General features: G+C 35.6%; 11 non-coding genes across 11 annotated transcripts; all 11 read right to left on the bottom strand.

Annotated features, from left to right (window-relative positions):
• Positions 1-5697: 5697 nt before the first annotated feature.
• Positions 5698-5790, bottom strand: TRNAT-UGU (transfer RNA threonine (anticodon UGU)). The gene is given in 2 exon segments: positions 5698-5733; positions 5753-5790. It is a non-coding gene; the product is annotated as a tRNA-Thr (tRNA).
• An 803-nt stretch (positions 5791-6593) lies between these two features.
• TRNAI-UAU (transfer RNA isoleucine (anticodon UAU)) lies at positions 6594-6686 on the bottom strand. Its single transcript is given in 2 exon segments — positions 6594-6629; positions 6649-6686. It is a non-coding gene; the product is annotated as a tRNA-Ile (tRNA).
• A 1725-nt stretch (positions 6687-8411) lies between these two features.
• Positions 8412-8504, bottom strand: TRNAT-UGU (transfer RNA threonine (anticodon UGU)). The gene is given in 2 exon segments: positions 8412-8447; positions 8467-8504. It is a non-coding gene; the product is annotated as a tRNA-Thr (tRNA).
• Positions 8505-9312: 808 nt separating this feature from the next.
• On the bottom strand, positions 9313-9405 carry TRNAI-UAU (transfer RNA isoleucine (anticodon UAU)). Its single transcript is given in 2 exon segments — positions 9313-9348; positions 9368-9405. It is a non-coding gene; the product is annotated as a tRNA-Ile (tRNA).
• A 1733-nt stretch (positions 9406-11138) lies between these two features.
• Positions 11139-11231, bottom strand: TRNAI-UAU (transfer RNA isoleucine (anticodon UAU)). Its single transcript is given in 2 exon segments — positions 11139-11174; positions 11194-11231. It is a non-coding gene; the product is annotated as a tRNA-Ile (tRNA).
• Positions 11232-12041: 810 nt separating this feature from the next.
• Positions 12042-12134, bottom strand: TRNAI-UAU (transfer RNA isoleucine (anticodon UAU)). The gene is given in 2 exon segments: positions 12042-12077; positions 12097-12134. It is a non-coding gene; the product is annotated as a tRNA-Ile (tRNA).
• A 1747-nt stretch (positions 12135-13881) lies between these two features.
• TRNAI-UAU (transfer RNA isoleucine (anticodon UAU)) lies at positions 13882-13974 on the bottom strand. Its single transcript is given in 2 exon segments — positions 13882-13917; positions 13937-13974. It is a non-coding gene; the product is annotated as a tRNA-Ile (tRNA).
• Positions 13975-14785: 811 nt separating this feature from the next.
• On the bottom strand, positions 14786-14878 carry TRNAI-UAU (transfer RNA isoleucine (anticodon UAU)). The gene is given in 2 exon segments: positions 14786-14821; positions 14841-14878. It is a non-coding gene; the product is annotated as a tRNA-Ile (tRNA).
• A 2590-nt stretch (positions 14879-17468) lies between these two features.
• On the bottom strand, positions 17469-17561 carry TRNAI-UAU (transfer RNA isoleucine (anticodon UAU)). Its single transcript is given in 2 exon segments — positions 17469-17504; positions 17524-17561. It is a non-coding gene; the product is annotated as a tRNA-Ile (tRNA).
• A 1721-nt stretch (positions 17562-19282) lies between these two features.
• On the bottom strand, positions 19283-19375 carry TRNAI-UAU (transfer RNA isoleucine (anticodon UAU)). The gene is given in 2 exon segments: positions 19283-19318; positions 19338-19375. It is a non-coding gene; the product is annotated as a tRNA-Ile (tRNA).
• A 5331-nt stretch (positions 19376-24706) lies between these two features.
• On the bottom strand, positions 24707-24799 carry TRNAI-UAU (transfer RNA isoleucine (anticodon UAU)). The gene is given in 2 exon segments: positions 24707-24742; positions 24762-24799. It is a non-coding gene; the product is annotated as a tRNA-Ile (tRNA).
• Positions 24800-27414: the final 2615 nt, after the last annotated feature.

Below are 27414 nucleotides of genomic sequence, written 5' to 3'. Positions count from 1 at the left end.
TACTATCCAGAGCTGTCAGTATGGATTATCATGCTATATTGCAGAAAATCAATTTGATGCAACTGCTTTACCAACAGTATGTTAATCTTTTCCATTGCTGTTTTGTTGGCTGACTGAAGGAAGATATGCAGTGCATTTGAACCAAAGCAGATGTGTGCTGACAACTTAAATGCACAATCATGTTTGTGTTTTTTCTTTCTTTCTTCCACCCTTTGTAATATCATATTAAATATTAAGGTAGCAGTTTATAATCAATGACTAATGACATAAGAAAAGGAAAAAAACAGTATACAAAAATGCTCCAGGTAAGGTTTGAACTCACAACTTCAGCATTGCTCAACAGATACTATCTTATAAGTACCACGCGCTGACCAATTGCGCCACTGGAGCACTTTGCAGCATTGATTGGTTATGCTAGATGTGGATTTTATGCAATACAATCAGTACAGTCATAAGAATTAAAAAAGAAAATCATTTTTGGTGATGAATGATGAGGAACAAAGGAACATGCATGACAGATGACACTTGAATAAGCTGTCCACGGTGATAGAAAAGGTTTAAAAAACAACAACAACAATGTTATCATAATTAATGTCATATTTTAGCTTCTGTGGTCATTTTTTACAAGCTAAACACTGCAAGACTGTTTTACAGTTGAAGCAAGGATAAAATATCAACTCTAGTGATCAGACACTTGCTGTAATGACTTCCACCCCATATGGGACTTGGACCCCCTGGCTTAGGAGGGCAGTGACTTATCCATTATGCCAGTGGTGCTTACTGATGTTCTTATTTTAGACTGTTAGGTTTTTAATAGTCAATTATTTATTTTTGAGGAAAAAGTGAAGCTGTTTACTGTGTTCTTTGCATTATAAAGTCCAGCAAGAAATGTGCTGGTTCTATCCAGAGCTGTCAGTATGGATTATCATGCTATATTGCAGAAAATCAATTTGATGCAACTGCTTTACCAACAGTATGTTAATCTTTTCCATTGCTGTTTTGTTGGCTGACTGAAGGAAGATATGCAGTGCATTTGAACCAAAGCAGATGTGTGCTGACAACTTAAATGCACAATCATGTTTGTGTTTTTTCTTACTTTCTTTCGTCCTTTGTAATATCATATTAAATATTAAGGTAGCAGTTTATAATCAATGACTAATGACATAAGAAAAGGAAAAAAAACAGTATACAAAGATGTTCCAGGTGAGGCTTGAACTCACATCCTCGGCATAGCTAAACAGATACTGTCTTATAACTACCGCGCGCTGACCAATTGCGCCACTGGAGCACTTTGCAGCATTGTTTGGTTATGCTAGATGTGGATTTTATACAATGCAATCAGTACAGTCATAAGAATTAAAAAAGAAAATCATTTTTGGTGATGAATGATGAGCAACAAAGGAACATGCTTGCCAGATGGTACTTAAATAAGCTGTCCACGGTGATAGAAAATGTTTAAAAAAAACAACAACAATGTTATCATAATAAATGTCATATTTTAGCTTCTGTGGTCATTTTTTGCAAGCTAAACACTGCAAGACTGTTTTACAGTTGAAGCAAGGATAAAATATCAACTCTAGTGATGAGACACTTGCTGTAATGACTTCCACCCCATATGGAACTTGGACCCCCTGTTTTAGGAGGGCAGTGACTTATCCATTTTGCCAGTGGTGCTTACTGATGTTCTTATTTAAGACTGTTAGGTTTTTAATAGTCAATTATTTATTTTTGAGGAAAAAGTGAAGCTGTTTACTGTGTTCTTTGCATTACCAAGTCCAGCAAGAAATGTGCTGGTACTATCCAGAGCTGTCAGTATGGATTATCATGCTATATTGCAGAAAATCAATTTGATGCAACTGCTTTACCAACAGTATGTTAATCTTTTCCATTGCTGTTTTGTTGGCTGACTGAAGGAAGATATGCATTGCATTTGAACCAAAGCAGATGTGTGCTGACAACTTAAATGCACAATCATGTTTGTGTTTTTTCTTTCTTTCTTCCATCCTTTGTAATATCATATTAGATATTAAGGTAGCAGTTTATAATCAATGACTAATGACATAAGAAAAGGAAAAAAACAGTATATAAAAATGCTGCAGGCAAGGTTTGAACTCACAACTTCAGCATTGCTCAACAGATACTGTCTTATAAGTACCACGCGCTGACCAATTGCGCCACTGGAGCACTTTGCAGTATTGATTGGTTATGCTAGATGTGGATTTTATGCAATACAATCAGTACAGTCATAAGAATTGAAAAAGAAAATCATTTTTGGTGATGAATGATGAGCAACAAAGGAACATGCATGCCAGATGGCACTTGAATAAGCTGTCCACGGTGATAGAAAAGGTTTAAAAAACAACAACAACAACAACAACAATGTTATCATAATTAATGTCATATTTTAGCTTCTGTGGTCATTTTTTACAAGCTAAACACTGCAAGACTGTTTTACAGTTGAAGCAAGGATAAAATATCAACTCTAGTGATGAGACACTTGCTGTAATGACTTCCACCCCATATGGGACTTGGACCCCCTGGCTTAGGAGGGCAGTGACTTATCCATTATGCCAGTGGTGCTTACTGATGTTCTTATTTAAGACTGTTAGGTTTTTAATAGTCAATTATTTATTTTTGAGGAAAAAGTGAAGCTGTTTACTGTGTTCTTTGCATTACCAAGTCCTGCAAGAAATGTGCTGGTACTATCCAGAGCTGTCAGTATGGATTATCATGCTATATTGCAGAAAATCAATTTGATGCAACTGCTTTACCAACAGTATGTTAATCTTTTCCATTGCTGTTTTGTTGGCTGACTGAAGGAAGATATGCAGTGCATTTGAACCAAAGCAGATGTGTGCTGACAACTTAAATGCACAATCATGTTTGTGTTTTTTCTTTCTTTCTTTCGTCCTTTGTAATATCATATTAAATATTAAGGTAGCAGTTTATAATCAATGACTAATGACATAAGAAAAGGAAAAAAACAGTATACAAAAATGCTGCAGGCGAGGTTTGAACTCACAACTTCAGCATTGCTCAACAGATACTGTCTTATTAGTACCACGCGCTGACCATTTGCGCCACTGGAGCACTTTGCAGCATTGATTGGTTATGCTAGATGTTTATTTTATGCAATACAATCAGTACAGTCATAAGAATTGAAAAAGAAAATCATTTTTGGTGATGAATGATGAGCAACAAAGGAACATGCATGCCAGATGGCACTTGAATAAGCTGTCCACGGTGATAGAAAAGGTTTAAAAAACAACAACAACAACAATGTTATCATAATTAATGTCATATTTTAGCTTCTGTGGTCATTTTTTACAAGCTAAACACTGCAAGACTGTTTTACAGTTGAAGCAAGGATACAATATCAACTCTAGTGATGAGACACTTGCTGTAATGACTTCCACCCCATATGGGACTTGGACCCCCTGGCTTAGGAGGGCAGTGACTTATCCATTATGCCAGTGGTGCTTACTGATGTTCTTATTTAAGACTGTTAGGTTTTTAATAGTCAATTATTTATTTTTGAGGAAAAAGTGAAGCTGTTTACTGTGTTCTTTGCATTACCAATTCCTGCGAGAAATGTGCTGGTACTATCCAGAGCTGTCAGTATGGATTATCATGCTATATTGCAGAAAATCAATTTGATGCAACTGCTTTACCAACAGTATGTTAATCTTTTCCATTGCTGTTTTGTTGGCTGACTGAAGGAAGATATGCAGTGCATTTGAACCAAAGCAGATGTGTGCTGACAACTTAAATGCACAATCATGTTTGTGTTTTTTCTTTCTTTCTTTCGTCCTTTGTAATATCATATTAAATATTAAGGTAGCAGTTTATAATCAATGACTAATGACATAAGAAAAGGAAAAAAAACTGTGTACAAAGATGCTTCAGGTGAGGCTTGAACTCACAAGCTCGGCATTGCTCAACAGATACTGTGTTATAATTACCGCGCGCTGACCAATTGCACCACTGGATCACTTTGCAGCATTTATTGGTTATGTTAGATGTGGATTTTATTCAATACAATAAGTACAGTCATAAGAATTGAAAAAGAAAATCATTTTTGGTGATGAATGATGAGCAACAAAGGAACATGCATGCCAGATGGCACTTGAATAAGCTGTCCACGGTGATAGAAAAGGTTTAAAAAACAACAACAACAACAATGTTATCATAATTAATGTCATATTTTAGCTTCTGTGGTCATTTTTTACAAGCTAAACACTGCAAGACTGTTTTACAGTTGAAGCAAGGATACAATATCAACTCTGGTGATGAGACACTTGCTGTAATGACTTCCACCCCATATGGGACTTGGACCCCCTGGCTTAGGAGGGCAGTGACTTATCCATTATGCCAGTGGTGCTTACTGATGTTCTTATTTAAGACTGTTAGGTTTTTAATAGTCAATTATTTATTTTTGAGGAAAAAGTGAAGCTGTTTACTGTGTTCTTTGCATTACCAAGTCCAGCAAGAAATGTGCTGGTACTATCCAGAGCTGTCAGTATGGATTATCATGCTATATTGCAGAAAATCAATTTGATGCAACTGCTTTACCAACAGTATGTTAATCTTTTCCATTGCTGTTTTGTTGGCTGACTGAAGGAAGATATGCAGTGCATTTGAACCAAAGCAGATGTGTGCTGACAACTTAAATGCACAATCATGTTTGTGTTTTTTCTTTCTTTCTTCCATCCTTTGTAATATCATATTAAATATTAAGGTAGCAGTTTATAATCAATGACTAATGACATAAGAAAAGGAAAAAAACAGTATACAAAAATGCTCCAGGTGATGTTTGAATTTACAACTTCAGCATTGCTCAACAGATACTGTCTTATAAGTACCACGCGCTGACCAATTGCGCCACTGGAGCACTTTGCAGCATTGATTGGTTATGCTAGATGTGGATTTTATTCAATACAATCAGTACAGTCATAAGAATTGAAAAAGAAAATCATTTTTGGTGATGAATGATGAGCAACAAAGGAACATGCATGCCAGATGGCACTTGAATAAGCTGTCCACGGTGATAGAAAAGGTTTAAAAAACAACAACAACAATGATATCATAATTAATGTCATATTTTAGATTCTGTGGTCATTTTTTACAAGCTAAACACTGCAAGACTGTTTTACAGTTGAAGCAAGGATAAAATATCAACTCTAGTGATGAGACACTTGCTGTAATGACTTCCACCCCATATGGGACTTGGACCCCCTGGCTTAGGAGGGCAGTGACTTATCCATTATGCCAGTGGTGCTTACTGATGTTCTTATTTAAGACTGATAGGTTTTTAATAGTCAATTATTTATTTTTGAGGAAAAAGTGAAGCTGTTTACTGTGTTCTTTGCATTACCAAGTCCAGCAAGAAATGTGCTGGTACTATCCAGAGCTGTCAGTATGGATTATCATGCTATATTGCAGAAAATCAATTTGATGCAACTGCTTTACCAACAGTATGTTAATCTTTTCCATTGCTGTTTTGTTGGCTGACTGAAGGAAGATATGCAGTGCATTTGAACCAAAGCAGATGTGTGCTGACAACTTAAATGCACTATCATGTTTGTGTTTTTTCTTTCTTTCTTCCATCCTTTGTAATATAATATTAAATATTAAGGTAGCAGTTTATAATCAATGACTAATGACATAAGAAAAGGAAAAAAAAACAGTATACAAAGATGCCCCAGGTGAGGCTTGAACTCACAACCTCGGCATTGCTCAACAAATACTGTCTTACAAGAACCATGCGCTGACCAATTGCGCCACTGGAGCACGTTACAGCATTGATTGGTTATGCTAGATGTGGATTTTATTTAATACAATCAGTACAGTCATAAGAATTGAAAAAGAAAATCATTTTTGGTGATGAATGATGAGCAACTAAGGAACATGCATGCCAGATGGCACTTGAATAAGCTCTCCACGGTGATAGAAAAGGTTTAAAAAACAACAACAACAATGTTATCATAATTAATGTCATATTTTAGCTTCTGTGGTCATTTTTTACAAGCTAAATACTGCAAGACTGTTTTACAGTTGAAGCAAGGATAAAATATCAACTCTAGTGATGAGACACTTGCTGTAATGACTTCCACCCCATATGGGACTTGGACCCCCTGGCTTAGGAGGGCAGTGACTTATCCATTATGCCAGTGTTGCTTACTGATGTCCTTATTTAAGACTGATAGGGTTTTAATAGTCAATTATTTATTTTTGAAAAAAATTGAAGCTGTTTACTGTGTTCTTTGCATTACCAAGTCCAGCAAGAAATGTGCTGGTACTATCCAGAGCTGTCAGTATGGATTATCATGCTATATTGCAGAAAATCAATTTAATGCAACTGCTTTACCAACAGTATGTTAATCTTTTCCATTGCTGTTTTGTTGGCTGACTGAAGGAAGATATGCAGTGCATTTGAACCAAAGCAGATGTGTGCTGACAACTTAAATGCACTATCATGTTTGTGTTTTTTCTTTCTTTCTTCCATACTTTGTAATATCATATTAAATATTAAGGTAGCAGTTTATAATCAATGACTAATGACATAAGAAAAGGAAAAAAAAAGTATTCAAAGATGCTCCAGGTGAGGCTTGAACTCACAACCTTGGCATTGCTCAACAGATACTGTTTTATAAGTACCATGCGCTGACCAATTGCGCCACTGGAGCACTTTGCAGCATTGGCTGGTTATGCTAGATGTGGATTTTATTTAATACAATCAGTACAGTCATAAGAATTGAAAAAGAAAATCATTTTTGGTGATGAATGATGAGCAACAAAGGAACATGCATGCCAGATGGCACTTGAATAAGCTGTCCACGGTGATAGAAAAGGTTTAAAAAACAACAACAACAACAACAACAACAACAACAATGTTATCATAATTAATGTCATATTTTAGCTTCTGTGGTCATTTTTTACAAGCTAAACACTGCAAGACTGTTTTACAGTTGATGCAAGGATAAAATATCAACTCTAGTGATGAGACACTTGCTGTAAAGACTTCCACCCCATATGGGACTTGGACCCCCTTGCTTTGGAGGGCAGTGACTTATCCATTATGCCAGTGGTGCTTACCGATGTTCTAATTTAAGACTGTTAGGTTTTTAATAGTCAATTATTTATTTTTGAGGAAAAAGTGAAGCTGTTTACTGTGTTCTTTGCATTACCAAGTCCAGCAAGAAATGTGCTGGTACTATCCAGAGCTGTCAGTATGGATTATCATGCTATATTGCAGAAAATCAATTTGATGCAACTGCTTTACCAACAGTATGTTAATCTTTTCCATTGCTGTTTTGTTGGCTGACTGAAGGAAGATATGCAGTGCATTTGAACCAAAGCAGATGTGTGCTGACAACTTAAATGCACAATCATGTTTGTGTTTTTTCTTTCTTTCTTCCATCCTTTGTAATATCATATTAAATATTAAGGTAGCAGTTTATAATCAATGACTAATGACATAAGAAAAGGAAAAAAACAGTATACAAAAATGCTCCAGGTGATGTTTGAATTTACAACTTCAGCATTGCTCAACAGATACTGTCTTATAAGTACCACGCGCTGACCAATTGCGCCACTGGAGCACTTTGCAGCATTGATTGGTAATGCTAGATGTGGATTTTATGCAATACAATCAGTACAGTCATAAGAATTGAAAAAGAAAATCATTTTTGGTGATGAATGATGAGCAACAAAGGAACATGCATGCCAGATGGCACTTGAATAAGCTGTCCACGGTGATAGAAAAGGTTTAAAAAACAACAACAACAACAATGATATCATAATTAATGTCATATTTTAGATTCTGTGGTCATTTTTTACAAGCTAAACACTGCAAGACTGTTTTACAGTTGAAGCAAGGATAAAATATCAACTCTAGTGATGAGACACTTGCTGTAATGACTTCCACCCCATATGGGACTTGGACCCCCTGGCTTAGGAGGGCAGTGACTTATCCATTATGCCAGTGGTGCTTACTGATGTTCTTATTTAAGACTGATAGGTTTTTAATAGTCAATTATTTATTTTTGAGGAAAAAGTGAAGCTGTTTACTGTGTTCTTTGCATTACCAAGTCCAGCAAGAAATGTGCTGGTACTATCCAGAGCTGTCAGTATGGATTATCATGCTATATTGCAGAAAATCAATTTGATGCAACTGCTTTACCAACAGTATGTTAATCTTTTCCATTGCTGTTTTGTTGGCTGACTGAAGGAAGATATGCAGTGCATTTGAACCAAAGCAGATGTGTGCTGACAACTTAAATGCACTATCATGTTTGTGTTTTTTCTTTCTTTCTTCCATCCTTTGTAATATAATATTAAATATTAAGGTAGCAGTTTATAATCAATGACTAATGACATAAGAAAAGGAAAAAAAAAACAGTATACAAAGATGCTCCAGGTGAGGCTTGAACTCACAACCTCGGCATTGCTCAACAGATACTGTCTTACAAGCACCATGCGCTGACCAATTGCGCCACTGGAGCACTTTGCAGCATTGATTGGTTATGCTAGATGTGGATTTTATTTAATACAATCAGTACAGTCATAAGAATTGAAAAAGAAAATCATTTTTGGTGATGAATGATGAGCAACTAAGGAACATGCATGCCAGATGGCACTTGAATAAGCTCTCCACGGTGATAGAAAAGGTTTAAAAAACAACAACAACAATGTTATCATAATTAATGTCATATTTTAGCTTCTGTGGTCATTTTTTACAAGCTAAATACTGCAAGACTGTTTTACTGTTGAAGCAAGGATAAAATATCAACTCTAGTGATGAGACACTTGCTGTAATGACTTCCATCTCAGACAGACTTGAACTTACAACCACTGGCTTAGGAGAACAGTGCCTTATCCATTATGCCAGTGTTGCTTACTGATGTCCTTATTTAAGACTGATAGGGTTTTAATAGTCAATTATTTATTTTTGAAAAAAATTGAAGCTGTTTACTGTGTTCTTTGCATTACCAAGTCCAGCAAGAAATGTGCTGGTACTATCCAGAGCGGTCAGTATGGATTATCATGCTATATTGCAGAAAATCAATTTGATGCAACTGCTTTACCAACAGTATGTTAATCTTTTCCATTGCTGTTTTGTTGGCTGACTGAAGGAAGATATGCAGTGCATTTGAACCAAAGCAGATGTGTGCTGACAACTTAAATGCACTATCATGTTTGTGTTTTTTCTTTCTTTCTTCCATACTTTGTAATATCATATTAAATATTAAGGTAGCAGTTTATAATCAATGACTAATGACATAAGAAAAGGAAAAAAAAAGTATTCAAAGATGCTCCAGATGAGGCTTGAACTCACAACCTTGGCATTGCTCAACAGATACTGTTTTATAAGTACCATGCGCTGACCAATTGCGCCACTGGAGCACTTTGCAGCATTGGCTGGTTATGCTAGATGTGGATTTTATTTAATACAATCAGTACAGTCATAAGAATTGAAAAAGAAAATCATTTTTGGTGATGAATGATGAGCAACAAAGGAACATGCATGCTAGATGGCACTTGAATAAGCTGTCCACGGTGATAGAAAAGGTTTAAAAAACAACAACAACAACAACAACAACAATGTTATCATAATTAATGTCATATTTTAGCTTCTGTGGTCATTTTTTACAAGCTAAACACTGCAAGACTGTTTTACAGTTGATGCAAGGATAAAATATCAACTCTAGTGATGAGACACTTGCTGTAGTGACTTCCACCCCATATGGGACTTGGACCCCCTGGCTTAGGAGGGCAGTGACTTATCCATTATGCCAGTGGTGCTTACTGATGTTCTTATTTAAGACTGTTAGGTTTTTAATAGTCAATTATTTATTTTTGAGGAAAAAGTGAAGCTGTTTACTGTGTTCTTTGCATTACCAAGTCAAGCAAGAAATGTGCTGGTACTATCCAGAGCTGTCAGTATGGATTATCATGCTATATTGCAGAAAATCAATATGATGCAACTGCTTTACCAACAGTATGTTAATCTTTTCCATTGCTGTTTTGTTGGCTGACTGAAGGAAGATATGCAGTGCATTTGAACCAAAGCAGATGTGTGCTGACAACTTAAATGCACAATCATGTTTGTGTTTTTTCTTTCTTTCTTCCATCCTTTGTAATATCATATTAAATATTAAGGCAGCAGTTTATAATCAATGACTTATGACATAAGAAAAGGAAAAAAAAACAGTATACAAAGATGCTCCAGGTGAGGCTTGAACTCACAACCTCGGCATTGCTCAACAGATACTGTCTTATAAGTACCGTGTGCTGACTAATTGTGCCACTGGAGCACTTTGCAGCATTATTTGGTTATGCTAGATGTGGATTTTATTCAATACAATCAGTACAGTCTTAAGAATTGAAAAAGAAAATCATTTTTGGTGATGAATGATGAGCAACAAAGGAACATGCATGCCAGATGGCATTTGAATAAGCTGTCCACTGTGATAGAAAAGGTTTAAACAACAACAACAACAACAACAACAATGTTATCATAATTAATGTCATATTTTAGCTTCTGTGGTCATTTTTTACAAGCTAAACACTGCAAGACTGTTTTACAGTTGAAGCAAGGATAAAATATCAACTCTAGTGATGAGACACTTGCTGTAATGACTTCCAACTCAGACGGGACTTAAACCCACAACCACTGGCTTAGGAGAACAGTGCCTTATCCATTATGCCAGTGTTGCTTACTGATGTCCTTATTTAAGACTGATAGGGTTTTAATAGTCAATTATTTATTTTTAAAAAAAAATTGAATCTGTTTACTGTGTTCTTTGCATTACCAAGTCCAGCAAGAAATGTGCTGGTTCTATCCAGAGCTGTCAGTATGGATTATCATGCTATATTGCAGAAAATCAATTTGATGCAACTGCTTTACCAACAGTATGTTAATCTTTTCCATTGCTGTTTTGTTGGCTGACTGAAGGAAGATATGCAGTGCATTTGAACCAAAGCAGATGTGTGCTGACAACTTAAATGCACAATCATGTTTGTGTGTTTTCTTTCTTTCTTCCATCCTTTGTAATATCATATTAAATATTAAGGCTACCAGTTTATAATCAATGACTAATGACATAAGAAAAGGAAAAAAAAACTGTATACAAAGATGCTCCAGGTGAGGCTTGAACTCACAACCTCGGCATTGCTCAACAGATACTGTCTTATAAGTACCGCGTGCTGACCAATTGCGCCACTGGAGCGCTTTGCAACATTGATTGGTTATGCTAGATGTGGATTTTATTCAATGCAATCAGTACAGTCATAAGAATTGAAAAAGAAAATCATTTTTGGTGATGAATGATGAGCAACTAAGGAACATGCATGCCAGATGGTACTTAAATAAGCTGTCCACGGTGATAGAAAATGTTAAAAAAAAAACAACAACAATGTTATCATAATAAATGTCATATTTTAGCTTCTGTGGTCATTTTTTACAAGCTAAACACTGCAAGACTGTTTTACAGTTGAAGCAAGGATAAAATATCAACTCTAGTGATGAGACACTTGCTGTAAATAACTTCCAACTCAGACGGGACTTAAACCCACAATCACTGGCTTAGGAGAACAGTGCCTTATCCATTATGCCAGTGTTGCTTACTGATGTCCTTATTTAAGACTGATAGGGTTTTAATAGTCAATAATTTATTTTTGAAAAAAATTGAAGCTGTTTACTGTGTTCTTTGCATTACTAAGTCCAGCAAGAAATGTGCTGGTACTATCCAGAGCTGTCAGTATGGATTATCATGCTATATTGCAGAAAATCAATTTGATGCAACTGCTTTACCAACAGTATGTTAATCTTTTCCATTGCTGTTTTGTTGGCTGACTGAAGGAAGACATGCAGTGCATTTGAACCAAAGCAGATGTGTGCTGACAACTTAAATGCACTATCATGTTTGTGTTTTTTCTTTCTTTCTTCCATACTTTGTAATATCATATTAAATATTAAGGTAGCAGTTTATAATCAATGACTAATGACATAAGAAAAGAAAAAAAAAAGTATTCAAAGATGCTCCAGGTGAGGCTTGAACTCACAACCTTGGCATTGCTCAACAGATACTGTTTTATAAGTACCATGCGCTGACCAATTGCGCCACTGGAGCACTTTGCAGCATTGGCTGGTTATGCTAGATGTGGATTTTATTTAATACAATCAGTACAGTCATAAAAATTGAAAAAGAAAATCATTTTTGGTGATGAATGATGAGCAACAAAGGAACATGCATGCCAGATGGCACTTGAATAAGCTGTCCACGGTGATAGAAAAGGTTTAAAAAACAACAACAACAATGTTATCATAATTAATGTCATATTTTAGCTTCTGTGGTCATTTTTTACAAGCTAAACACTGCAAGACTGTTTTACAGTTGAAGCAAGGATAAAATATCAACTCTAGTGATGAGACACTTGCTGTAGTGACTTCCACCCCATATGGGACTTGGACCCCCTGGCTTAGGAGGGCAGTGACTTATCCATTATGCCAGTGGTGCTTACTGATGTTCTTATTTAAGACTGTTAGGTTTTTAATAGTCAATTATTTATTTTTGAGGAAAAAGTGAAGCTGTTTACTGTGTTCTTTGCATTACCAAGTCCAGCAAGAAATGTGCTGGTACTATCCAGAGCTGTCAGTATGGATTATCATGCTATATTGCAGAAAATCAATATGATGCAACTGCTTTACCAACAGTATGTTAATCTTTTCCATTGCTGTTTTGTTGGCTGACTGAAGGAAGATATGCAGTGCATTTGAACCAAAGCAGATGTGTGCTGACAACTTAAATGCACAATCATGTTTGTGTTTTTTCTTTCTTTCTTCCATCCTTTGTAATATCATATTAAATATTAAGGTAGCAGTTTATAATCAATGACTAATGACATAAGAAAAGGAAAAAAAAACAGTATAAAAAGATGCTCCAGGTGAAGCTTGAACTCACAACCTCGGCATTGCTCAACAGATACTGTCTTATAAGTACCGTGTGCTGACTAATTGTGCCACTGGAGCACTTTGCAGCATTAATTGGTTATGCTAGATGTGGATTTTATTCAATACAATCAGTACAGTCTTAAGAATTGAAATAGAAAATCATTTTTGGTGATGAATGATGAGCAACAAAGGAACATGCATGCCAGATGGCATTTGAATAAGCTGTCCACTGTGATAGAAAAGGTTTAAAAAACAACAACAACAACAACAACAACAACAACAACAACAACAACAACAACAATGTTATCATAATTAATGTCATATTTTAGCTTCTGTGGTCATTTTTTACAAGCTAAACACTGCAAGACTGTTTTACAGATGAAGCAAGTATAAAATATCAACTCTAGTGATGAGACACTTGCTGTAATGACTTCCAACTCAGATGGGACTTAAACCCACAATCACTGGCTTAGGAGAACAGTGCCTTACCCATTATGCCAGTGGTGCTTACTGATGTCCTTATTTAAGACTGATAGGTTTTTAATAGTCAATTATTTATGTTTGAAAAAAATTGAAGCTGTTTACTGTGTTCTTTGCATTACCAAGTCCAGCAAGAAATGTGCTGGTACTATCCAGAGCTGTCAGTATGGATTATCATGCTATATTGCAGAAAATCAATTTGATGCAACTGCTTTACCAACAGTATGTTAATCTTTTCCATTGCTGTTTTGTTGGCTGACTGAAGGAAAATATGCAGTGCATTTGAACCAAAGCAGATGTGTGCTGACAACTTAAATGCACAATCATGTTTGTGTATTTTCTTTCTTTCTTCCATCCTTTGTAATATCATATTAAATATTAAGGCTACAAGTTTATAATCAATGACTAATGACATAAGAAAAGGAAAAAAAAACAGTATACAAAGATGCTCCAGGTGAGGCTTGAACTCACAACCTCGGCATTGCTCAACAGATACTGTCTTATAAGTACCGCGTGCTGACCAATTGCGCCACTGGAGCGCTTTGCAACATTGGTTGGTTATGCTAGATGTGGATTTTATTCAATGCAATCAGTACAGTCATAAGAATTGAAAAAGAAAATCATTTTTGGTGATGAATGATGAGCAACAAAGGAACATGCATGCCAGATGGTACTTAAATAAGCTGTCCACGGTGATAGAAAATGTAAAAAAAAAAAACAACAGCAATGTTATTATAATAAATGTCATATTTTAGCTTCTGTGGTCATTTTTTACAAGCTAAACACTGCAAGACTGTTTTACAGTTGAAGCAAGGATAAAATATAAACTCTAGTGATGAGACACTTGCTGTAATGACTTCCAACTCAGACGGGACTTAAACCCACAATCACTGGCTTAGGAGAACAGTGCCTTACCCATTATGCCAGTGGTGCTTACTGATGTCCTTATTTAAGACTGATAGGTTTTTAATAGTCAATTATTTATGTTTGAAAAAAATTGAAGCTGTTTACTGTGTTCTTTGAATTACCAAGTCCAGCAAGAAATGTGCTGGTACTACCCAGAGCTGTCAGTATGGATTATCATGCTATATTGCAGAAAATCAATTTGATGCAACTGCTTTACCAACAGTATGTTATTCTTTTCCATTGCTGTTTTGTTGGCTGACTGAAGGAAGATATGCAGTGCATTTGAACCAAAGCAGATGTGTACTGACAACTTAAATGCACAATCATGTTTGTGTATTTTCTTTCTTTCTTCCATCCTTTGTAATATCATATTAAATATTAAGGCTACAAGTTTATAATCAATGACTAATGACATAAGAAAAGGAAAAAAGAATTATACAAAGATGCTCCAGGTGAGGCTTGAACTCACAACTTTGGCATTGCTCAACAGATACTGTTTTATAAGTACCATGCGCTGACCAATTGCGCCACTGGAGCACTTTGCAGCATTGGCTGGTTATGCTAGATGTGGATTTTATTTAATACAATCAGTACAGTCATAAGAATTGAAAAAGAAAATCATTTTTGGTGATGAATGATGAGCAACAAAGGAACATGCATGCCAGATGGTACTTAAATAAGCTGTCCACGGTGATAGAAAATGTTAAAAAAAAACCAACAACAATGTTATCATAATAAATGTCATATTTTAGCTTCTGTGGTCATTTTTTACAAGCTAAACACTGCAAGACTGTTTTACAGTTGAAGCAAGGATAAAATATCAACTCTAGTGATGAGACACTTGCTGTAAATAACTTCCAACTCAGACGGGACTTAAACCCACAATCACTGGCTTAGGAGAACAGTGCCTTACCCATTATGCCAGTGGTGCTTACTGATGTCTTTATTTAAGACTGATAGGTTTTTAATAGTCAATTATTTATGTTTGAAAAAAATTGAAGCTGTTTACTGTGTTCTTTGCATTACCAAGTCCAGCAAGAAATGTGCTGGTACTATCCAGAGCTGTCAGTATGGATTATCATGCTATATTGCAGAAAATCAATTTGATGCAACTGCTTTACCAACAGTATGTTATTCTTTTCCATTGCTGTTTTGTTGGCTGACTGAAGGAAGATATGCAGTGCATTTGAACCAAAGCAGATGTGTACTGACAACTTAAATGCACAATCATGTTTGTGTATTTTCTTTCTTTCTTCCATCCTTTGTAATATCATATTAAATATTAAGGCTACAAGTTTATAATCAATGACTAATGACATAAGAAAAGGAAAAAAAACAGTATACAAAGATGCTCCAGGTGAGGCTTGAACTCACAACCTCAGCATTGCTCAACAGATACTGTCTTATAAGTACCGCGCGCTGACCAATTGCACCACTGTAGCGCTTTGCAAAATTGATTGGTTATGCTAGATGTGGATTTTATTCAATGCAATCAGTACAGTCATAAGAATTGAAAAAGAAAATCATTTTTGGTGATGAATGATGAGCAACAAAGGAACATGCATGCCAGATGGTACTTAAATAAGATGTCCACGGTGATAGAAAATGTTTAAAAAAAACAACAACAATGTTATCATAATAAATGTCATATTTTAGCTTCTGTGGTCATTTTTTGCAAGCTAAACACTGCAAGACTGTTTTACAGTCAAAGCAAGGATAAAATATCAATTCTAGTGATGAGACACTTGCTGTAATGACTTCCACCCCATATGGAACTTGGACCCCTGTCTTAGGAGGGCAGTGACTTATCCATTATGCCAGTGGTGCTTACTGATGTTCTTATTTAAGACTGTTAGGTTTTTAATAGTCAATTATTTATTTTTGAGGAAAAAGTGAAGCTGTTTACTGTGTTCTTTGCATTACCAAGTCCAGCAAGAAATGTGCTGGTACTATCCAGAGCTGTCAGTATGGATTATCATGCTATATTGCAGAAAATCAATTTGATGCAACTGCTTTACCAACAGTATGTTAATCTTTTCCATTGCTGTTTTGTTGGCTGACTGAAGGAAGATATGCAGTGCATTTGAACCAAAGCAGATGTGTGCTGACAACTTAAATGCACAATCATGTTTGTGTTTTTTCTTTCTTTCTTCCATCCTTTGTAATATCATATTAAATATTAAGGTAGCAGTTTATAATCAATGACTAATGACATAAGAAAAGGAAAAAAAACAGTATACAAAGATGTTCCAGGTGAGGCTTGAAGTCACATCCTCGGCATTGCTCAACAGATACTGTCTTATAAGTGCCGCCCCACTGGAGCACTTTGCAGCATTAGTTGGTTATGCTAGATGTGGATTTTATTCAATACAATCAGTACAGTCATAAGAATTGAAAAAGAAAATAATTTTTGGTGATGAATGATGAGCAACAAAGGAACATGCATGCCAGATGGCACTTGAATAAGCTGTCCACGGTGATAGAAAAGGTTTAAAAACAACAACAATGTTATCATAATTAATGTCATATTTTAGCTTCTGTGGTCATTTTTTACAATTTAAACACTGCAAGACTGTTTTACAGTTGAAGCAAGGATAAAATATCAACTCTAGTGATGAGACACTTGCTGTAATGACTTCCAACTCAGACAGACTTGAACTTACAACCACTGGCTTAGGAGAACAGGGCCTTATCCATTATGCCAGTGTTGCTTACTGATGTTCTTATTTAAGACTGATAGGGTTTTAATAGTCAATTATTTATTTTTGAAAAAAATTGAAGCTGTTTACTGTGTTCTTTGCATTACCAAGTCCAGCAAGAAATGTGCTGGTACTATCCAGAGCTGTCAGTATGGATTATCATGCTATATTGCAGAAAATCAATTTGATGCAACTGCTTTACCAACAGTATGTTAATCTTTTCCATTGCTGTTTTGTTGGCTGACTGAAGGAAGATATGCAGTGCATTTGAACCAAAGCAGATGTGTGCTGACAACTTAAATGCACTATCATGTTTGTGTTTTTTCTTTCTTTCTTCCATACTTTGTAATATCATATTAAATATTAAGGTAGCAGTTTATAATCAATGACTAATGACATAAGAAAAGGAAAAAAGAAGTATACAAAGATGCTCCAGGTGAGGCTTGAACTCACAACCTTGGCATTGCTCAACAGATACTGTTTTATAAGTACCATGCGCTGACCAATTGCGCCACTGGAGCACTTTGCAGCATTGGCTGGTTATGCTAGATGTGGATTTTATTTAATACAATCAGTACAGTCATAAGAATTGAAAAAGAAAATCATTTTTGGTGATGAATGATGAGCAACAAAGGAGCATGCATGCCAGATGGCACTTGAATAAGCTGTCCACGGTGATAGAAAAGGTTTAAAAAACAACAACAACAATGTTATCATAATTAATTTCATATTTTAGCTTCTGTGGTCATTTTTTACAAGCTAAACACTGCAAGACTGTTTTACAGTTGAAGCAAGGATAAAATATCAACTCTAGTGATGAGACACTTGCTGTAGTGACTTCCACCCCATATGTGACTTGGACCCCCTGGCTTAGGAGGGCAGTGACTTATCCATTATGCCAGTGGTGCTTACTGATGTTCTTATTTAAGACTGTTAGGTTTTTAATAGTCAATTATTTATTTTTGAGGAAAAAGTGAAGCTGTTTACTGTGTTCTTTGCATTACCAAGTCCAGCAAGAAATGTGCTGGTACTATCCAAAGCTGTCAGTATGGATTATCATGCTATATTGCAGAAAATCAATATGATGCAACTGCTTTACCAACAGTATGTTAATCTTTTCCATTGCTGTTTTGTTGGCTGACTGAAGGAAGATATGCAGTGCATTTGAACCAAAGCAGATGTGTGCTGACAACTTAAATGCACAATCATGTTTGTGTTTTTTCTTTTTTTCTTCCATCCTTTGTAATATCATATTAAATATTAAGGTAGCAGTTTATAATCAATGACTTATGACATAAGAAAAGGAAAAAAAACAGTATACAAAGATGCTCCAGGTGAGGCTTGAACTCACAACCTCGGCATTGCTCAACAGATACTGTCTTATAAGTACCGTGTGCTGACTAATTGAGCCACTGGAGCACTTTGCAACATTAATTGGTTATGCTAGATGTGGATTTTATTCAATACAATCAGTACAGTCTTAAGAATTGAAAAAGAAAATCATTTTTGGTGATGAATGATGAGCAACAAAGGAACATGCATGCCAGATGGCATTTGAATAAGCTGTCCACTGTGATAGAAAAGGTTTAAAAAACAACAACAACAGCAACAACAACAATGTTATCATAATTAATGTCATATTTTAGCTTCTGTGGTCATTTTTTACAAGCTAAACACTGCAAGACTGTTTTACAGTTGAAGCAAGGATAAAATATTAACTCTAGTGATGAGACACTTGCTGTAATGACTTCCAACTCAGACGGGACTTAAACCCACAATCACTGGCTTAGGAGAACAGTGCCTTACCCATTATGCCAGTGGTGCTTACTGATGTCCTTATTTAAGACTGATAGGTTTTTAATAGTCAATTATTTATGTTTGAAAAAAATTGAAGCTGTTTACTGTGTTCTTTGCATTACCAAGTCCAGCAAGAAATGTGCTGGTACTATCCAGAGCTGTCAGTATGGATTATCATGCTATATTGCAGAAAATCAATTTGATGCAACTGCTTTACGAACAGTATGTTATTCTTTTCCATTGCTGTTTTGTTGGCTGACTGAAGGAAGATATGCAGTGCATTTGAACCAAAGCAGATGTGTACTGACAACTTAAATGCACAATCATGTTTGTGTATTTTCTTTCTTTCTTCCATCCTTTGTAATATTATATTAAATATTAAGGCTACAAGTTTATAATCAATGACTAATGACATAAAAAAAGGAAAAAAAACTGTATACAAAGATGCTCCAGGTGAGGCTTGAACTCACAACCTCGGCATTGCTCAACAGATACTGTCTTATAAGTACCGCGCGCTGACCAATTGCACCACTGGAGCGCTTTGCAACATTGATTGGTTATGCTAGATGTGGATTTTATTCAATGCAATCAGTACAGTCATAAGAATTGAAAAAGAAAATCATTTTTGGTGATGAATGATGAGCAACAAAGGAACATGCATGCCAGATGGTACTTAAATAAGATGTCCACGGTGATAGAAAGTGTTTAAAAAAAACAACAACAATGTTATCATAATAAATGTCATATTTTAGCTTCTGTGGTCATTTTTTGCAAGCTAAACACTGCAAGACTGTTTTACAGTCGAAGCAAGGATAAAATATCAATTCTAGTGATGAGACACTTGCTGTAATGACTTCCACCCCATATGGAACTTGGCCCCACTGTCTTAGGAGGGCAGTGACTTATCCATTATGCCAGTGGTGCTTACTGATGTTCTTATTTAAGACTGTTAGGTTTTTAATAGTCAATTATTTATTTTTGAGGAAAAAGTGAAGCTGTTTACTGTGTTCTTTGCATTACCAAGTCCAGCAAGAAATGTGCTGGTACTATCCAGAGCTGTCAGTATGGATTATCATGCTATATTGCAGAAAATCAATTTGATGCAACTGCTTTACCAACAGTATGTTAATCTTTTCCATTGCTGTTTTGTTGACTGACTGAAGGAAGATATGCAGTGCATTTGAACCAAAGCAGATGTGTGCTGACAACTTAAATGCACAATCATGTTTGTGTTTTTTCTTTCTTTCTTCCATCCTTTGTAATATCATATTAAATATTAAGGTAGCAGTTTATAATCAATGACTAATGACATAAAAAAAGGAAAAAAGAGACATTATACAAAGCTGCTCCAACTGAGGCTTGAACTCACAACCTCGGCATTGCTCAACAGATACTAGTCTTATAAGTACCGCGCGCTGACCAACTGCGCCACTGGAGCACTTTGCAGCATTCATTGGTTATGCTAGATTTGGATTTTATTTAATACAATCAGTACAGTCATAAGAATTGAAAAAGAAAATCATTTTTGGTGATGAATGATGAGCAACAAAGGAACATGCATGCCAGATGGCACTTGAATAAGCTGTCCACTGTGATAGAAAAGGTTTAAAAAACAACAACAACAATGTTATCCTAATTAATGTCATATTTTAGCTTCTGTGGTCATTTTTTACAAGCTAAACACTGCAAGACTGTTTTACAGTTGAAGCAAGGATAAAATATCAACTCTAGTGATGAGACACTTGCTGTAATGACTTCCAACTCAGACGGGACTTAAACCTACAACCACTGGCTTAGGAGAACAGTGCCTTATCCATTATGCTAGTGGTGCTTACTGATGTCCTTATTTAAGACAGTTAGGTTTTTAATAGTCAATTATTTATTTTTGAAAAAAAGTGAAGCTGTTTACTGTGTTCTTTGCATTACCAAGTCCAGCAAGAAATGTGCTAGTACTATCCAGAGCTGTAAGTATGGATTATCATGCTATATTGCAGAAAATCAATTTGATGCAACTGCTTTACCAACAGTATGTTAATCTTTTCCATTGCTGTTTTGTTGGCTGACTGAAGGAAGATATGCAGTGCATTTGAACCAAAGCAGATGTGTGCTGACAACTTAAATGCACAATCATGTTTGTGTTTTTTCTTTCTTTCTTCAATCCTTTGTAATATCATATTAAATATTAAGGTAGCAGTTTATAACTAATGACATAAGAAAAGGAAAAAAAACAGTATACAAATATGCTCCAGGTGAGGCTTGAACACACAAACTCGGCATTGCTCAACAGATACTGTCTTATAAGTACCGCGCGCTGACCAATTGCGCCACTGGAGCTCTTTGCAGCATTAATTGGTTATGCTAGATGTGGATTTTATTCAATACAATCAGTACATTCATAAGAATTGAAAAAGAAAATCATTTTTGGTGATGAATGATCAGCAACAAAGGAACATGCATGCCAGATGGCACTTGAATAAGCTGTCCACGGTGATAGAAAAGGTTTAAAAAACAACAACAACAACAATGTTATCATAATAAATGTCATATTTTAGCTTCTGTGGTCATTTTTTACAAGCTAAACACTGCAAGACTGTTTTACAGTTGAAGCAAGGATAAAATATCAACTCTACTGATGAGACACTTGCTGTAATGACTTCCAACTCAGATGGGACTTAAACCCACAACCACTGGCTTAGTAGAACAGTGCCTTATCCATTATGCCAGTGGTGCTTACTGATGTCCTTATTTAAGACTGATAGGTTTTTAATAGTCAATTATTTATTTTTGAAAAAAAGTGAAGCTGTTTACTGTGTTCTTTGCATTACCAAATCCAGCAAGAAATGTGCTGGTACTATCCAGAGCTGTCAGTATGGATTATCATGCTATATTGCAGAAAATCAATTTGATGCAACTGCTTTACCAACAGTATGTTAATCTTTTCCATTGCTGTTTTGTTGGCTGACTGAAGGAAGATATGCAGTGCATTTGAACCAAAGCAGATGTGTGCTGACAACTTAAATGCACAATCATGTTTGTGTTTTTTCTTTCTTTCTTTGTAATATCATATTAAATATTAAGGTAGCAGTTTATAATCAATGACTAATGACATCAAAAAAGGAAAAAAAAAACATTATACAAAGCTGCTCCAGGAGAGGCTTGAACTCACAACCTCGGCATTGCTCAACAGATACTGTATTATAAGTACCAACTTCGCCACTGGAGCACTTTGCAGCATTAATTGGTTATGCTAGATGTGGATTTTATTCAATACAATCAGTACAGTCATAAGAATTGAAAAAGAAAATCATTTTTGGTGATGAATGATGAGCAACAAAGGAACATGCATGCCAGATGGCACTTAAATAAGCTGTCCACGGTGATAGAAAAGGTTTAAAAAAACAACAACAACAACAATGTTATCATAATAAATGTCATATTTTAGCTTCTGTGGTCATTTTTTACAAGCTAAACACTGCAAGACTGTTTTACAGTTGAAGCAAGGATAAAATATCAACTCTACTGATGAGACACTTGCTGTAATGACTTCCAACTCAGACGGGACTTAAACCCACAACCACTGGCTTAGGAGAACAGTGCCTTATCCATTATGCCAGTGGTGCTTACTGATGTCCTTATTTAAGACTGATAGGTTTTTAATAGTCAATTATTTATTTTTGAAAAAAAGTGAAGCTGTTTACTGTGTTCTTTGCATTACCAAGTCCAGCAAGAAATGTGCTGGTACTATCCAGAGCTGTCAGTATGGATTATCATGCTATATTGCAGAAAATCAATTTGATGCAACTGCTTTACCAACAGTATGTTAATCTTTTCCATTGCTGTTTTGTTGGCTGACTGAAGGAAGATATGCAGTGCATTTGAACCAAAGCAGATGTGTGCTGACAACTTAAATGCACAATCATGTTTGTGTTTTTTCTTTCTTTCTTCCATCCTTTGTAATATCATATAAAATATTAAGGTAGCAGTTTATAATCAATGACTAATGACATAAGAAAAGGAAAAAAAAACAGTATACAAAGATGCTCCAGGTGAGGCTTGACCTCACAACCTTGGCATTGCTCAACAGATACTGTCTTATAAGTTTTGCACGCTGACCAATTGCGCCACTGGAGCACTTTGCAGCATTAATTGGTTATGCTAGATGTGGATTTTATTCAATACAATCAGTACATTCATAAGAATTGAAAAAGAAAATAATTTATGGTGATGAATGATGAGCAACAATGGGACATGCATGCCAGATGGCACTTGAATAAGCTGTCCACGGTGATAGAAAAGGTTTAAAAAACAACAACAACAACAACAACAACAATGTTATCATAATAAATGTCATATTTTAGCTTCTGTGGTCATTTTTTACAAGCTAAACACTGCAAGACTGTTTTACAGTTGAAGCAAGGATAAAATATCAACTCTAGTGATGAGACACTTGCTGTAATGACTTCCAACTCAGACGGGACTTAAACCCACAACCACTGGCTTAGGAGAACAGTGCCTTATCCATTATGCCAGTGGTGCTTACTGATGTCCTTATTTAAGACTGATAGGTTTTTAATAGTCAATTATTTATTTTTGAAAAAAAGTGAAGCTGTTTACTGTGTTCTTTGCATTACCAAGTCCAGCAAGAAATGTGCTGGTACTAACCAGAGCTGTCAGTATGGATTATCATGCTATATTGCAGAAAATCAATTTGATGCAACTGCTTTACCAACAGTATGTTAATCTTTTCCATTGCTGTTTTGTTGGCTGACTGAAGGAAGATATGCAGTGCATTTGAACCAAAGCAGATGTGTGCTGACAACTTAAATGCACAATCATGTTTGTGTTTTTTCTTTCTTTCTTCCATCCTTTGTAATATCATATTAAATATTAAGGTAGCAGTTTATAATCAATGACTAATGACATAAAAAAAGGAAAAAAAACATTATACAAAGCTGCTCCAGGAGAGGCTTGAACTCACAACCTCAGCATTGCTCAACAGATACTGTATTATAAGTACCACGCGCTGACCAATTGCGCCACTGGAGCACTTTGCAGCATTAATTGGTTATGCTAGATGTGGATTTTATTCAATACAATCAGTACAGTCATAAGAATTGAAAAAGAAAATCATTTTTGGTGATGAATGATGAGCAACAAAGGAACATGCATGCCAGATGGCACTTGAATAAGCTGTCCACTGTGATAGAAAAGGTTTAAAAAACAACAACAACAACAACAACAACAATGTTATCATAATTAATGTCATATTTTAGCTTCTGTGGTCATTTTTTACAAGCTAAACACTGCAAGACTGTTTTACAGTTGAAGCAAGGATAAAATATCAACTCTAGTGATGAGACACTTGCTGTAATGACTTCGAACTCAGACGGGACTTAAACCCACAACCACTGGCTTAGGAGAACAGTGCCTTATCCATTATGCCAGTGGTGCTTACTGATGTACTTATCTAAGACTGATAGGTTTTTAATAGTCAATTATTTATTTTTGAAAAAAAGTGAAGCTGTTTACTGTGTTCTTTGCATTACCAAGTCCAGCAAGAAATGTGCTGGTACTAACCAGAGCTGTCAGTATGGATTATCATGCTATATTGCAGAAAATCAATCTGATGCAACTGCTTTACCAACAGTTTGTTAATCTTTTCCATTGCTGTTTTGTTGGCTGACTGAAGGAAGATATGCAGTGCATTTGAACCAAAGCAGATGTGTGCTGACAACTTAAATGCACAATCATGTTTGTGTTTTTTCTTTCTTTCTTCCATCCTTTGTAATATCATATTAAATATTAAGGTAGCAGTTTATAATCAATGACTAATGACATAAAAAAAGGAAAAAAAAACATTACACAAAGCTGCTCCAGGAGAGGCTTGAACTCACAACCTCGGCATTGCTCAACAGATACTGTATTATAAGTACCACGCGCTGACCAATTGCGCCACTGGAGCACTTTGTAGCATTAGTTGGTTATGCTAGATGTGGATTTTATTCAATACAATCAGTACAGTCATAAGAATTGAAAAAGAAAATCATTTTTGGTGATGAATGATGAGCAACAAAGGAACATGCATGCCAGATGGCACTTGAATAAGCTGTCCACTGTGATAGAAAAGGTTTAAAAAACAACAACAACAATGTTATCATAATTAATGTCATATTTTAGCTTCTGTGGTCATTTTTTACAAGCTAAACACTGCAAGACTGTTTTACAGTTGAAGCAAGGATAAAATATCAACTCTAGTGATGAGACACTTGCTGTAATGACTTCCAACTCAGACGGGACTTAAACCCACAACCACTGGCTTAGGAGAACAGTGCCTTATCCATTATGCCAGTGGTGCTTACTGATGTCCTTATTTAAGACTGATAGGTTTTTAATAGTCAATTATTTATTTTTGAAAAAAAGTGAAGCTGTTTACTGTGTTCTTTGCATTACCAAGTCCAGCAAGAAATGTGCTGGTACTATCCAGAGCTGTCAGTATGGATTATCATGCTATATTGCAGAAAATCAATTTGATGCAACTGCTTTACCAACAGTATGTTAATCTTTTCCATTGCTGTTTTGTTGGCTGACTGAAGGAAGATATGCAGTGCATTTGAACCAAAGCAGATGTGTGCTGACAACTTAAATGCACAATCATGTTTGTGTTTTTTCTTTCTTTCTTCCATCCTTTGTAATATCATATTAAATATTAAGGTAGCAGTTTATAATCAATGACTAATGACATAAAAAAAGGAAAAAAAACATTATACAAAGCTGCTCCAGGAGAGGCTTGAACTCACAACCTCAGCATTTCTCAACAGATACTGTATTATAAGTACCACGCGCTGACCAATTGCGCCACTGGAGCACTTTGCAGCATTAATTGGTTATGCTAGATGTGGATTTTATTCAATACAATCAGTACAGTCATAAGAATTGAAAAAGAAAATAATTTTTGGTGATGAATGATGAGCAACAAAGGAACATGCATGCCAGATGGCACTTGAATAAGCTGTCCACTGTGATAGAAAAGGTTTAAAAAACAACAACAACAATGTTATCATAATTAATGTCATATTTTAGCTTCTGTGGTCATTTTTTACAAGCTAAACACTGCAAGACTGTTTTACAGTTGAAGCAAGGATAAAATATCAACTCTAGTGATGAGACACTTGCTGTAATGACTTCCAACTCAGACGGGACTTAAACCCACAACCACTGGCTTAGGAGAACAGTGCCTTATCCATTATGCCAGTGGTGCTTACTGATGTCCTTATTTAAGACTGATAGGTTTTTAATAGTCAATTATTTATTTTTGAACAAAAAGTGAAGCTGTTTACTGTGTTCTTTGCATTACCAAGTCCAGCAAGAAATGTGCTGGTACTATCCAGAGCTGTCAGTATGGATTATCATGCTATATTGCAGAAAATCAATTTGATGCAACTGCTTTACCAACAGTATGTTAATCTTTTCCATTGCTGTTTTGTTGGCTGACTGAAGGAAGATATGCAGTGCATTTGAACCAAAGCAGATGTGTGCTGACAACTTAAATGCACAATCATGTTTGTGTTTTTTCTTTCTTTCTTCCATCCTTTGTAATATCATATTAAATATTAAGGTAGCAGTTTATAATCAATGACTGACATAAAAAAAGGAAAAAAAAACATTATACAAAGCTGCTCCAGGAGAGGCTTGAACTCACAACCTCAGCATTGCTCAACAGATACTGTATTATAAGTACCACGCGCTGACCAATTGCGCCACTGGAGCACTTTGCAGCATTAATTGGTTATGCTAGATGTGGATTTTATTCAATACAATCAGTACAGTCATAAGAATTGAAAAAGAAAATCATTTTTGGTGATGAATGATGAGCAACAAAGGAACATGCATGCCAGATGGCACTTGAATAAGCTGTCCACTGTGATAGAAAAGGTTTAAAAAACAACAACAACAATGTTATCATAATTAATGTCATATTTTAGCTTCTGTGGTCATTTTTTACATGCTAAACACTGCAAGACTGTTTTACAGTTGAAGCAAGGATAAAATATCAACTCTAGTGATGAGACACTTGCTGTAATGACTTCCAACTCAGACGGGACTTAAACCCACAACCACTGGCTTAGGAGAACAGTGCCTTATCCATTATGCCAGTGGTGCTTACTGATGTACTTATTTAAGACTGATAGGTTTTTAATAGTCAGTTATTTATTTTTGAAAAAAAGTGAAGCTGTTTACTGTGTTCTTTGCATTACCAAGTCCAGCAAGAAATGTGCTGGTACTAACCAGAGCTGTCAGTATGGATTATCATGCTATATTGCAGAAAATCAATCTGATGCAACTGCTTTACCAACAGTATGTTAATCTTTTCCATTGCTGTTTTGTTGGCTGACTGAAGGAAGATATGCAGTGCATTTGAACCAAAGCAGATGTGTGCTGACAACTTAAATGCACAATCATGTTTGTGTTTTTTCTTTCTTTCTTCCATCCTTTGTAATATCATATTAAATATTAAGGTAGCAGTTTATAATCAATGACTAATGACATAAAAAAAGGAAAAAAAACATTATACAAAGC

This window comes from Pseudophryne corroboree, chromosome 4, assembly GCF_028390025.1.
Source record: "Pseudophryne corroboree isolate aPseCor3 chromosome 4, aPseCor3.hap2, whole genome shotgun sequence".
Classification (NCBI taxonomy): domain Eukaryota; kingdom Metazoa; phylum Chordata; class Amphibia; order Anura; family Myobatrachidae; genus Pseudophryne; species Pseudophryne corroboree.
This window is presented reverse-complemented; position numbering and strand designations above follow the sequence as displayed.